This window comes from Alosa pseudoharengus, unplaced genomic scaffold (genome assembly GCF_046254945.1).
Source record: "Alosa pseudoharengus isolate Yale_2024_CS ecotype anadromous, Long Island Sound unplaced genomic scaffold, YU_APseudo_1.1 YU_APseudo_1.1_scf_11, whole genome shotgun sequence".
In the NCBI taxonomy this organism is placed as follows: Eukaryota; Metazoa; Chordata; class Actinopteri; order Clupeiformes; family Clupeidae; genus Alosa; species Alosa pseudoharengus.
The window spans coordinates 1,094,584-1,109,969 of NW_027468576.1; positions in this window are offsets into that span (position 1 = coordinate 1,094,584).

Below are 15,386 nucleotides of genomic sequence, written 5' to 3' on the forward strand. Positions count from 1 at the left end.
TTTAGGTTACTTACAAGCATATTTGTTAACAGTTGTAAGTGTTAACAAGCAGCTTGTTAATGCTTGTTAATGGTGTATAAGACAAAAAGGTGGATAACTAATACGCTTATAAGACCTTTCTTACCTATTTGTAGTAAATTTTGCAGCCCCCCAATCTAAAGCGAGGACCATGTAGCCTATAGTTCCACAAGCCAAACCTTCTATCTCTCTATACAGCTTGGTTTAGCTGTGAGAAATGCACCTTTAAAATAGTTGCAGTGAGCAGGAATCGAACCCCGGTCTCCTGCATCAAAGAGTGCATCGCTACTTATTGAGCTACACTACTTGTCTTGTACAGCTGATGAAATTGTTTATTTTGATTCTATATTCCGAAGTGCTATATCACACTAGCTACGCTTTTTACAAATATGTTTCTGATGGAAAAGTGGTGTTTAACTAATGCAGAAACAGACCATGAATGTTCGCCTCTGTTCAAGGCAAACTGAAACATGTTTCAAATCGATCACGATCGTTCGCCTATGTTTGCAACTTTAAACCAGAGCTTTGAACGCACCCACTTATCGTCTTTAAGCCTCGGTTGCTAGGTAACCAAACTATATACAAAGCTGGCATATCTTTAGACTGCTGACAAACTGACAAACTGTTTTATGCGTTCACTGAACAAAGATTATGGAAATTAAACACCACTTTTCCATCAGAAACATATTTCTAAAAAGCATAGCTAGTATGATATAGAACATCGGAATATTTTCCATCAGTCAATTAGGAACAGTACTGTAGCTCAATAAGTAGCAATGTACTCTTTGACGCGGGAGACCGGGGTTTGATTCCTGCTCACTGCAACAACTTTTATACCAGGTGTATTTCTCACAGCTAAACCAAGCTAGATAGAGAGATACAGTATAGAGAGGTTGGGCTTGTGGAACTTTAGGCTACATGGTCCTCGCTTTAGATTGGGGGGCTGCAAAATGTACTACAAATAGATAAGAAAGGTCTTATAAGCGTATTAGTTATCCACCTCTTTGTCTTATACACCATTAACAAGCATTAACAAGCTGCTTGTTAACACTTACAACTGTTAACAAATATGCTTGTAAGTAACTTAAAAGGCTGCTTATTATCACTTACAAGCTGCATGTTAACAGTTAAGGATAATAACAGAACACCAAAAAAAAAAAAAAACAATTAACTAACTGTTAGTAATGAATTGTTAACTGCTTATTATGCACTGTTAATACCTAATAAGCACATGTTATTCTAAAGCGTTACCGATTTTTTTACTTGCTAGGACCCCATTGAATACAAAACAACCTGTTTCCAATTTTTTTCTTCATTTTTAGTGCCAAAATTCAAGATGGCGGACAATATGCAGAAAAATAATATAAAGGCTTAAAGTGGTCAACTTTTTGATAAATATACCCTAATAAGTCAAGTCAAGTCAGATTTATTTATAAAGCGCATTTAACATGCACATAGTGCAATCCAAAGCGCTCCACAAACAAGACACATAACAACAAGACAAAAGATGCCGGATGGAGCGGCGTAGTCGCCAGCGTACCCATGACATCAAGACAAGACAAATACATTTATTTATAATAAGGTAGACAAGTGAGATACAGACTATTTTCAAAAGATGTATTGCATCATTTGCCAAGAAATTTGGAGAAAAAAATGGAAAAAAGAAAAGAAATCTTGTTTCATTATTGAAGAGTTCAACAAAACATTGTCAGTCACTCAAGTATTTATCCTCACTGTCACTGTCTTTTTAATATAGTGCTATGCGAGCATTAACTCGAATCGAATGCTACACTTAAGTGTTTGCCTTGAAACAATTCTGGCATAATAGCTTTGAACATTTCAATTTCTCGTCCCCCATTCCTGCTTTATACTTTATATGTCCCGGTCAGCCAGAACGAATTAAACAAAATGCTTGTTTGAACGTGAACGGTTTTGTTCAGAGCTGTGTTTGACAGAGGGCAGATGTAAATTGCTAGTGATATAATATAAGCTTTCAGTGTGGTACGATGTATTTGTAAATTAGCCTACATTTAATTAAAAAGTGGTTAATTCTTCCTGCAACCAGACAGTGTTGCAAATTGTGTGTTTCCGTCACTCTGTCTCTTTCATTACTCTGATTGGTTTTTGGCCTCTCCTATAGAGCATCACAGTCCCGCCCCTCCTCCGAGAGCTTAGTTTCCGGAAGTAAATTTCCCCGACACATAGCGTGCGATTTTGGTTAATAACATGCAGTGTAGCCTATCATTATTCAGCCTATGTAAAACCTTTACATAAACAGGAACAGAAAGCCCTCGAATCACGTCCGCCTACCCATGTCATCGCTTATCAAAAAGGCTAGCCTACTGCACGAAAACAAGCGTTGAACTTTTACAACACTGGCTGTAGGCTAAGTTAAAAGATGGGTACACATATGGACGTTTAAAAGCTTTTCAAAAGTGCATGTGTTTGTCGTGTCGGGGGGTTCCCCAGGAGTTTTTTTGAAATTCTGTCTACTTAACACACCAGTTTAACGCAGTTTGGGAGGGACATAAATACTTTTAGCCTACAGAACAAGCTGGCTCATGTGACGTGAACATGGCTACCTTATGCATTATCACTACACTACATGGAGACATATCTCACGTTAAAACACACACTATTATATGTGTGAATGGGTTAGCACAAACTTGGCTGTTGGTGAACGGAGATGCAGATCACTAATTCATTTATTTGCGCCACAGCCCATGTTCTGCGTTCACTCCAATGAGACAAGTGAAATACATGTTTTTAAAGCCGTTTCATTTCCAGGCTATTTTCTACAATATTTACCTGCTATGCCTTCTGTTTTCATGGACAGTTACAGGAATCCACATCATTCGTTTATCGTTGCTTCAATCCTACCCACGTTATCTCCAGAGTTTGTATGATAAGTTTGTCAGTCAGCTTCAGCCTCTCCTCTAGCTCCTCTACACCCGTTAGGATTTATTACGTTTTGTTACATTTTGCTACACTCTAGAATTGGAGAAGACAAAGGGGGCCTCTGCATGGATGTAATTGTAGAGCAGTACGATGTGCTCAATTATTTAGGCTAGCTCCAGAGTAGGCTAATGACGCCGCAAATACGGACACGCCGTTTATTATTATTGATTATCATTATTATTATTAGGAAGCCCCTCATTGGTCGAGGCCCCTTGGCTGAAGCCCAGGTAAGCCCCTGCATTAAGGCGCCAGTGTGTGAGGTTAAGTTTTTATGGCTTATACAATGGAGAAATTGCATTGAATTCTTACTTCCGGAAACTCCTCTGGGCGGGACTGTGATGCTCTATTGCGTCCGCATTTTGATCGGCGTCCGTTTGGGAACGCCCTTTGGAAATGGGCTGTGAACGAACCTTCCCCAGACCCACTCTCTCTCTCTTTTTTTTTAAAATATATTTTTTGGGCTTTTTATGCCTTTAATTAGATAGGATAGTGGAGATTGACAGGAAGTGAGTGGGAGAGAGAGTCGGGGTGGTATCCGGAAAGGACCACGGGGCGGGAATCGAACTCGGGTCGCCGGAGTACGGTGCAGGTGCCCCAGCCACTGCTGGGGCCCCCATACCCACTCTCAGTTACGACTGAGATGGGTCTGGTTTCAACCGGGCAAGGTATTTATAATTATTTTAAGTAAACTGAACTCCCCTGATTCATTACTCTATATTGTTTTGTAAGTTATTTAGCTTTTTTGTTTTGGTGTTCTGTTTTGTTTCGTTTTTCTCCTTTACTGTACTGGAAAGTATGTACATTGTGACCAAGAACAACTTTGTTATGTAGGTGATCCAACTTGAAAACTCACAATAAAAATTAAATTACAAAAAAAAGAATTTAAAATAATGATTATATAAATGAAAATGCATTTCCTTACTCATAATATAAACACGCCAAATGCAATAGCAAAACATCATTTCAAAGATGTACTTACATGTCATCAGTTGTCATCAGGATTAAAATATGCAGTAAAATCACTATTATCATATATGACATTCAAAAGAAACCTCAAAACCAAATAGCAAAAAATCCCAAAACAAATAAAATTTTTCAAATCAGCTTTAACTAGCAAACAAATGAACAACAATCATGCAAGTTAAGAACATGATAATTACAAAAACTTATCATTAAAAAGTTAACTTATGACTAAATCCTATATTAGATTAGATTCAACTTTATTGTCATTGTACAATACAAGTACAAACATTGCCATTCAGACCTCCATGGGGCCTTAGACAAAATCCTGCTAAGGGGCCCTCTTGAGGGACACCTCAGTGCTCCCAATACCCAGCCCATTTTGGATGTCTACGGAAGTAGACAAATATAGTGTTTTCCCCATAAAGAACCTTCACCGCTATAAATGCCCAATTTTAGGGTCTGGGCTGTTTGCTTTTGATTCTTGCTATACATATCCCCTTACAAAAAATAACTGCAGTTTTTTCAAAGTACAGTTCAGTTATAGTAGGCTACAGTGCAGTAGCCTAATTTTTTCATGTCCAAATTACTGCATTTCTGTAATAAATTACAATACTATGCAGTACAATGCAATTTTTTGTGTGTCCAAAATACTGCATTCCCTGCATAAGAACTGTAAACATTTCCTCCAAAACTGCAGTTTTCATACTCAGAAATCTGCAGTTTGACACTTGAAGTAATGCAGCTATTTTTTTTGTAAGGGTCTGGTTGTGCTAGTAGCCTACTGGCTGAGGCTGACTGTTCTTCACTTGTGTGTCTCGATCGATCGATAGATAGATAGATACTTTATTGATCCCCAAAGGGAAATTCACGGTCTCAGTAGTATACAGACATCACACACAACATGCACTTACAGCAGAAAAAGTAATATACATATAAAAAACTCCACTGTACAATAGAGACAGTAGAAGATAAACATGATACTAAAATACTAAATATACTATATAAACTAAATCAAATATCAACATAGTGTGCTTAAGGATGATCAAGCATGACAGGGCAAGGACTGAACCTGTAATTCTGTGTGCATTGTAAGGTGCTCTATGAGAGTGTCATGGTGATGGTGCAAATAAGTAAGTCCAACAGTGCAAGAATAAATAAATAGTAGGCCAAAGACATAGCTACTGAACTGGCTCTTCTGATGCTCTTCTGATTCCCTTCAATATGTTTTCAAATGTAGACTATTTTAAACAATAATTTTAATACTTCATATAGGCCTAATTTATGATATGCATCTATTATTGCCCATGCAGCACAGCAAATCAAAGTTATTACATCAGGTTGTAGGCTATCTAAACCAACTAAAGCTTGACTGAAATATTGTAAAACCATTTACTTCTTTGAAAAATCTATGGGAAGAGCGAAATCACCGATTAGTTTTGACGGGTTCTCGCATGTTTCTGCTGGAAAAATGGCTAGTTTCATCCCGAGCTGCACGTTATCGTGAGCACATTTAAAGATGAGGTTATTTTTATTTATTGTTTTAAATGTAGCCAGTCGCCGCAATCTAAAAAAGCGGAACATGCGATTATATTTCACAACTTTGCAAAGTACCATGACTGGGAAGGGCTGGCAAGGAAGTCGCAGACAGATCAAGGGATTCACTTCCCTGTTAGGTAGGCCTAGGCTAGGCCAGCAACACGTGTTGGAGAGATGCGTGTAGACATCAAACCATTGAATGAACACAGACCCGACTGCCGTTCCCACTGTTCATTTTCGTGAAGTTTCTTTCGTTTTTCATGCCCTGAATGCTAATTCGGTTTCATGTTCATCTTCCTAATGTATGAGGCACTGTCGATCTAACTGTATACCTGTCGGTCACTAGCTTGACTCAAGGAGAGACGGGGTAGGGGGCCTTCATTAACTTGCGGGGCCCTACACAACTTGCGTAGTAGGGAGAACCGGCCCTGAACGAAATGCAGTTTGTGTTTGTCTAACCAGAAGCGCAAAAAAAGCAGAAAGCGCAATGTGATATACAAAGTATAGACCGGTGATGCATAGACACAATGCCGTAGTCATGATGTCAACATTGGGGGGGACCAAATCTGTGGTGGGGTCTGAGGGCCAAAAAATATTATTAAAAAATCACAAACAAGTTGTTACGACGTATTTTCCAACGTGTGCCGTCGCCACATTTGATTCCTACGTTTTGCCTGCATGGATGCGCGATCGAGTGCGCATCTAAATAATATGCAAGATGCAACAAGCATTTCTAAGAGGCCTATAAACAGGGTAATTCCTGGCATTAGTACTAGCATATGAATGCATTATTTATGTTGTAAGACATGTGAAAGAAATTAATGACACATGCTTGCAGAAATTCATCATTTAACCCTTTGCAGACTGTGCCGAACATTCCATTTTTTCATACTCGATGGCCCTATGGCACAAAAAGGCTTATTGTATGATTATGCTACATGACAGAGATACAATATACCCACCACTGTAATCAGGAGAAATAGCCCTTTCAAATGGTATAAAATATAATTAATAAGTTTGAGGAGAACATACATAATTTTTAAAACATATCTTTAAAATTCAACCCCAAAAAACACGAAAATATCAGTTTGTCAAGATTAATCTCATTTTTCTCCCAATTTCTATTGTAGATAGAGAAAAACATAGTGTATGGGAGAATTTTGTCCTCTACTCAGTGATAAAAACAGAATCAATGTGTCACCTTTTGTTCAAAAGTTATGATAAATTTATTAGACCTTTGCAGACGGCACGAAACATTCCGTTTTTTCATACTTGATGCCCTTGTGAGACAAAAAGGCTTATTGTGTGGCCATGCTACATGACAGAGATAAGATATACCCACCATTGTAATCAGGAAAACTAGCCCTTTACAATGGTACACATCATAGTTAATACATTTGAGTGTACCACACATTGTTTTTAAACAAAACCTTCAAAATTCAACATCAAAAAACGTGAAAATATCAATTTGTCAAGATGAATCTTTCTTTTCACCTAATGTCTGTTGTAGATATAGTGTGCAAAGGATAGCCAGTGTTGTGTTCTCCTCAGTGAAAAAAACAGAATCAATTTATCACCTTTGGTTCAGAAGTTATGATTAATTTACTCATTAACAGTAACAAGTAGAATTTTTAAAGAGTAGAATGTTTTCATTTCCCGGTTTGGCAACTGACCTAAAAATACAGATATAATGGTCATGTAAAAAAATAAGATGTTTTACCATCAAAACAAGCTCAATATGGGATGTCTTACTGTACTCTGAAGAGGCTAAATCAATTGTGGGGAGGACAGATAAAGGCTGAAAGACAGACTAGCTGATTGTAAAGGCTTCTCCGTGTGCTTCATTCTACTATGAAAACAATAATATAGAGACACTGGCACATGTGTTTTAAGTCTTAGTCTTAAACAATGTGATTAAATAACCAGGAACAACAACTTCAGGTAAATAACATAAACATATGTTTACAAACATGCAGTAACTATTAGAACTACAAGAATGACAAGACAACAGTATAACAAAGATCAACAAATCTTACATGGTGAACAAAACATCAATTCATACTAACATTCACACACATATATATAAACAATTAAAACGTTAGAAGAAATTCAATACATTTAACAACCATACAGCATATAATTCGATACAATATATAATTATCGATATAATTTGCCCTACACATAAGGTGATACACTAACGCCACATTTACACCAGATCCGTGGTGTGTGCATTGTCACAGCTGTGGCATGGTTGTGTGTGTGTGTGTGTGTGTGTGTGTGTGTGTGTGTGCATGTCCATCTAAGCCTAGCAGACGATGGGGTGTAAATGCTATTGGAGTTGGTGTCTCTGTCTGTGTTGGAAGGATAGGCAAAGTGTATGCTTTCTACCTGACATGGGACTTGACCAAACTCAAAATAAAGAAATTGTCAGATAAGAAATATAGAAATTGAATTACAAATCTAACCAAACTATTATCACTATAATCCCTCTCATTATTGTTATAAGCAACACTCTTATCACAACCACAAATGTGCTTGTGCCCAGATAGACGCACACACACAAACATGCTTACCCAGCTGAGGATGATGGGAGATTATCTCCTCCTGTAGCACATCATTGTCTTCTTCTTCATCCAGAAGCTACCCATCCATGTCCCATGTCCATGCCATCGTGGTCCTTGGGGTCATATTTGCCATCAGCAGTCGGCCGCTTTCACCCCAGTTGCACGTACTTCTCTCCCTCCATCTAAAATAACACACAAAAAAATCACAGGTCTGATACTGAATAGGTTGTTTAGTTTTATTTTACATTACTTCCACATAATCTTAATCACCACCAACCATGACTCTTTTCACTAAAAGTATTATTGTCACTGGAGGACTCCAATATTGCTTGGAGAGGTAACATTAGTCTCAGAGCTCACTACAGTAAGTGTTATTGCCTTGGCTAAACCATACATAGCATACCAGCTTACAAGCAAAAATTGATTCATTAACATGAGTCAGGAGATATGACAGAAAACATCTAAACAGCGTATGCATACACATACACACCGTGCATAGGCTACTGCAGTTGCGTAAAAACAAAACACCCCCTTAGAAAATAATGTGTCGACGAGTAGACTGTGGTGTATGACCTCCCATCATAGTTAGCAGACCAAAAACCTCATAATCGTAGCAGCCAACCTTACAGCCTAAAAGCTAAACAATACTAAGACACATTTATAACAAATCTTCAGTCATGTATTCATGAAAACAGCAGTCAATGAATAAAATCCTTACGTTACACCATCGGTGATCAACACAGTCTTCACGTCGGTAACGTAACATTAACGTTGTCATTCATGTCAGATGTTTCTATCTAAGTAAGCTAAGCAACTTGGCTACAAACAACTGTAAATTGTGCTATACATATTACGAAGGAATGAAAGGTTTATTTGACAATAAAATACCGATTAGGTGTACTTGACATAAAGTTGGCAGTCATGAAGCACGGGAGTGAACTTTATCGCGACTATGCGTCAAGGACATGTTGCAGCCTCTCCTGATGCTAACGTTACCTAACTTAGCTAGCTGATGACAGCTGGTATTTTAGCACACCGTAATCTTTAGTAAACTCATCATTTTCAGTCATTTTTGGGGGGTTACTATATGTCAACCAAGATTACAGACCTACTAAGACTGACACTTTAATGATTTATTCTATTTTGAACGATGTTGCTTGCTTGTCATCTGATAGAAAACTAGCTGAAGTGAACACACACACGCATTATGTTACGGCCATGCATACAAGGTGTAATTACCAGCAAAAATAACTTTTAAAAACGATTTTGAAGTAATACCATGGATAACAAGTAATAATAACATAAAAAGACTTGTTTTTACCTCAGATGATCCAGTAGTTTCTCCTTTAGACGACGTCAACATCAACGCATAGTGCTTCCTGCTGTTTTTCCTCTAGTGGAGGGAGACGTCAACTCTTGATTTTTCCTTCACGTAGTAAAAGAAATTCGCGCCACAAATCCCTTAACCAATCATATCGCCAGAAAGCCTATGATGTGACGTTTTTGAGGAAGTTTTCATTGATAAAATAGACCTCTCCAGAATATATCCCGCATTATATATGCAGTGTATTAAAATAATATATTATAAGAAAAACAGAATAAATGGATATTCAGCATGAACCATATAGGTATGTACAGTATGTACAGCTATGTGCAGTGTGGTAACAGTACCATTGCAGTGCAGAAACAGTAACATTATAAGAGTAGTAAGAATAAATGTATGTGCAGGATGAATAGTTTGAAGAGCAGTAGAATATGGCTAATATGTATAAGTGTAATTACAGTAAGTACATTTGTAAATAAATAGAACACTATGGATGGGATAGGGTAGTGCAATTGTCCAGGGGCATTGCTTTTCGTGGATGCTTTTCGGTTGTAGGCAGAGCAGTTGCCATACCAAACTGTGACACAGTTGGTGAGGATGTTCTTGATGGTGCAGTGTAGAGGGTGACACGGGAAGCAATTTTCACTCCCGTCCCATCCCGAGCCCGCACAAATACTCCCGTCATATCCCGATCACGTGACAGCCCCCCCAAAAAAATTCTGTCCCGCAAAATCCCGAGAGAAAGACTCCCGAATCCCGTCCCGCTCCCTATGTTGATGTCTAAAGTTATCCGACTGTTAGGCTACAGTAGCGTGCGGTGACCATACATTTTGGTAGGGCAGAAAGCCTTGTCTAACTTTTCTTTAATAGCCGATCATTTTGGGCTATATGAAAATTACATATTTTACAGTACTTTGCTGTAGCCTAGGCTATGCTTAAATCATTTCATAGTTAGATCTCATCCCATCAGTTAAGTTTGCACCGTTCTCATCACGTTAAACCAGCGAAGCATAGCAACGTTGCTATGAGTAAACAAAACATTTTTTTGTGTTCCGCCAGGGTTATGCGATAAATATATTGAGGAATGCGATCGTCAAGGTGTCATGCCCCAACATTGCATGACACATTAAACTCAACGAGAATCGCTTTCCCGGACAGCTCGTGCAATTGAATAGAGTTGTCCTTTGCTGATACTTTCGCCTGTAACTGTTTCTTTGCATCCATTTTGCCTTAGGGCCTATCGCTGAAGCTGATTGATTGTGAACAGGGCAGCTGCTTGTCTTGCTCTGATAGGCTACCAATCAACAACAAACGTATTGTGGGTTGTAATTGGTTCTCTTTTCTAAAACGAAATGCCTCACGTCTTTGGGCGCACTCACTGCATTGCAGCGTCATTTTTTAAGTTAATAATCTCTGGCTTCCCGCCAGCTCCCGTTTATTATTTCCTGTCCCGTCCCAATCACGTTACCAACAGTGAAATTTACTCCCGTACTGCGGGAAACCCGCGGGAATACCGTGACCCGCGGGAGTCCCGAAAAATTGTCACCCTCTAGTGCAGTGGTAGAAGTTCACCAGGATCTGAGGAGACAGGGGACCTTCTTTAGTCTCCTCAGAAAGAAGAGACGCTGGTGAGCCTTCTTGATCAGGGTAGAGGTGTTGAGTGTTGATATCTAATGTAATGAAAGCTCCAGTTGGCAAGATTTTTTTGAACATATTCACTGAAACCGACACTATGCTCTGACAGAACAACATAAATCAGCCGGTTTTAGAAAAAAACCTGCACTTCTACCTCCACCTAGAGCCTGTTATTTGTCTTGGAAAAATCCACAGCTCCCTGTTCTTCTGGTCCAATCAGAGCAGGACTGTGTGAGATCTGACTGTCAATCACAGTCTAGTGCAGTCTGGTGCGCACTGACGAACACAAACTCGATGAGAGGATGCTCGGTGGTAGTGGGGGAGGGGCATGAGAGTTTGGCTAAGTCCCCTCAATCGGTCAGACTTGCCAACTGCAGCTTTAATAACTATGCTTGTTGAACTTAACTCCCTAATAAAGTAAAACTAATATATATCTTAGATTTATATTCCAAACAACATATTGAACACACCAAAATATAATTTATTTGCCTAAAAAAACATTCAAACACATTATATGCACAAGTCCAACCACTTCAGCACTAAGCTGTACATCTAGCCTACTGCACGGTTGCCCTAATCGTCCAGACGGGATAGCCTACACATTGTTAAAAATTGCCAGCCAAGGAGAGCAAACAGAGTATGTTTGATGTCTACACGCATCTCTCCAACACGTGTTGCTGGCCTAGCCTAGGCCTACCTAACAGGGAAGTGAATCCCTTGATCTGTCTGCGACTTCCTTGCCAGCCCTTCCCAGTCATGGTACTTTGCAAAGTTGTGAAATATAATCGCATGTTCCGCTTTTTTAGATTGCGGCGACTGGCTACATTTAAAACAATAAATAAAAATAACCTCATCTTTAAATGTGCTCACGATAACGTGCAGCTCGGGATGAAACTAGCCATTTTTCCAGCAGAAACATGCGAGAACCCGTCAAAACTAATCGGTGATTTCGCTCTTCCCATAGATTTTTCAAAGAAGTAAATGGTTTTACAATATTTCAGTCAAGCTTTAGTTGGTTTAGATAGCCTCGGTCAGACTTGCCAACTGCAGCTTTAACAACTATGCTTGTTGAACTTAACTCCCTAATAAAGTAAAACTAATATATATCTTAGATTTATATTCCAAACAACATAATGAACACACCAAAATATAATTTATTTGCCTAAAAAAACATTCAAACACATTATATGCACAAGTCCAACCACTTCAGCACTAAGCTGTACATCTAGCCTACTGCACGGTTGCCCTAATCGTCCAGACGGGATAGCCTACACATTGTTAAAAATTGCCAGCCAAGGAGAGCAAACAGAGTATGCCTATCCAAGACATCCATGGCTTGTACAATTGAACCAAAATTTAGATGGGCAGAATCGTGTCACTGCCCAGATTAGTTTGGCTAATTTTGTGTCAGGAGGGTGAATCTTATTTTACCATTCATTACCAACTCATTGTGGTTTGTTAGTGTTGAGCTCTCGTGTTCTCATGCAGCTGGGAGCCGATGCCTAGCTATGTTAACTTCACGATACTTCACTGTCTGAAAGGCTCATGTTATCTTGAACCTTCAACACAAACACAATCATCTTTAAAATACTCACAAACTTTGAATTACTTAGAAACTCGTCATCACATATAAGCACCATATAATATAGACCCTGTTCCTTCACAACGTAGCTCACAACATGGCCAAATTAATGACAGAAGTTACAGTGTCTGGTAGTGCTCAATCACATCCATGTACAGAACAATTAATTACAGTGTGCCAATTTAACGTGTGAATCTAATTGAAACATAAACTACAACTGGCTCAAACGAGGGGTTGTGCATCAGTGGTAGAACGGAAGGGGCGAAGGCGGGCAATGGTTCGGAGCTGAAAGAATGCAGTCTTAGTGAGGGATTTAATGTGAAGATCGAAAACCCGTCTGGTTGTTTATATGACTGTGTGGTTTCTGGCCACTTGTACCATGTGTTCTGGCCACTTGTACCATGTGCCACTTGTACCCTGTTTTTCAGTACCCTGCATTGTCAGCGCATGCACTGCAATGCACTTTTTTGTTTTGTTTAACTAATATATTTCAGATGATTGGATGACCTAATACTGCACAAGTGCATGTGAAACCCCTTCTGATGGTTTATGCGGGGTTACTGTGTGTTTTTTGGCCACTTGTACCATGTGGCTATTGCACTTTCTCAGTAACCTGTATTGTCAGCGCATGTGCTGCATACATTCTTTTTTATATTTAAAAACAATAAAAATGTCATATTTTTGTTTGGCCTAACTCATGCAGGGGCTCGCAGAACCCACTCCGACGCCCCCCTCTGATGTCACCCCTCAACAATATCATTAGCATATGCTTTAATGAAGTTAGCTGTATCTAAATATATATAAGCTCACCTCAAGACCTTTTTGTTTCAGGAACACTTTTCACCTTCCGCCACCGCTTGACTCATCGCAAATGCGCTTTTTTTTTTTTTTTACTGTCTGTCTGTTTTTGTGTTGTCTTGCGTTGTTTGTGCTGACTTTGTAAAGTGACCTTGAGTCTGAGAAAGGCGCTATATAAATAAAACATATTATTATTATCAAGTCTGATGGCTTACACATTGCCCACGATCCAATCCAAAAGGCTCAGATTTATGAAAACCCTCTTTGCCGTGGGAAAGTGCTTATCTCTACGTCAGGTTCCTACTTTGAAATTATGTAGCACATAATGTAATCTGAAAAATGCTGCCCTGTTTAAAAAAAAAAAACAATGCAAATGATCTCAGCTGGTATTCTGTCTATAATGGGGTGGAATGGAAATATTCTAAGCGTCTCCAAACATTTCACTGGTAGTGTACATGCATACAATCAGGGCCGGCGGAAGGCTTAGTTTAGAAAGATCGGAAAGATCGGTTTAGTCCACACGTACCAAACCGATCTTTTTTTCCTCCGTCTTCCCTGGAATCGTATCAAGAATATTTGCGTCCAAACGGATCCATCTCAACACCACTCAACATGTTACTTCATATCCCAGGCCTATAGGTGGCACTGTTTCTTTACAAAAATTGACCAAAGCTTGCGCTGTAGGCTATGTAAACAGACAGAATAGGCTACGACGAAATGGCTAGTGCAAGGAAACCATTGTTTGTGTGGACTTATAGTGAACTGTCAACTGTAGAACTAACTTAATTGTTACGGTTTGTGAAGGGTGCAGTCCCGTCCTTTATTTGGCTAACGCAGGTAAAAATAATCTCCTTTACTTTCTTTGGTTGTAGGATAGTCCGCGATTCACATTAGTTTTGGTTATCACCGCAAAGTACCCAAGTTCTAGGCTATTCCGTCGCCACGTTTATAATATTGCTATAATACCTTTGTTAGTAACAGTCGATACTTTTGTTTGCATCAAATCGCGCATTCGCATTTAGCGCGCATCTATTAGGCTTAACGAGTTCTAAGCGTCTTTGTATGCTCATATCTGACTTCACTATGAATGCATTTATTTATGTTGTAAGACATGTAAAATAAATGAATGACACCGGCACTACACATAAATTAATGTAAACTTACACCGCACTTCCCTAATAACTTAAGTTCTCTCGCGTCACTGACAGTAGGCTGGCTAGAATGCTTTAAAAAAACACCGGGAAAAACAGTGTTCAGTCCACCAAGTCATAAGCTATTGGCGCTGCGCAGCATCAGTTGTGATATTTATCCTACGGAGTGTAATCGTAGGTAATGTCATGTATGAAAACTAAAATTGTTAGGCAACACTATAAGTGTCAAGTCCAGGGCAGCTGAGGTGTGGCGATGACATCATCAATACGCAAGGATGTGCGGTTTCGCTGTCCAAACGAATTCAAAGGGGCTACGGTTTCAGATTTTTCCACTCTGGGACCAGGTTTCAAAAAAGTGCGGTTTCGGGCAGTGCGTTTACAGGATTCGTTTGGACGCTCGGCCAAGATGAAGCAAAACCTCTGCGTTTAACCCAAAAAGTGTCTCCGTGTGGACAGGCCCTGAATCTCGCCATGTCACCGAATCAGGGGAGCAATGAGCTTGTTTCCCCGCAATAAGATGGTCCTATCGCGGGGTGATATGTAGACAGCGACACTCGAAGTGCATTCCTAATGTCACATTTTAATGCACACCTAACAGACGGCATCATATTAAATAGGTAGTCTGATTTCTGTATAATAGCCTGTAATAATAATATGTTTATGTTACGTGAAAAGCCTAATTGCTTAATTGTAGGCTACCATTTTTTCCGTGAGGCCTGATCGCAATTGTCCCGCAACATTTTTTTATTTTTCCTTGCGGTCCAGAAGCGCTGGAAAGTAGCAACGTTGAGCTCCCCCACATTGAAACCAGCCCCAATCTGCACGCTGAAGCCAGGGGCTTCTGCAAAAGTAGCACA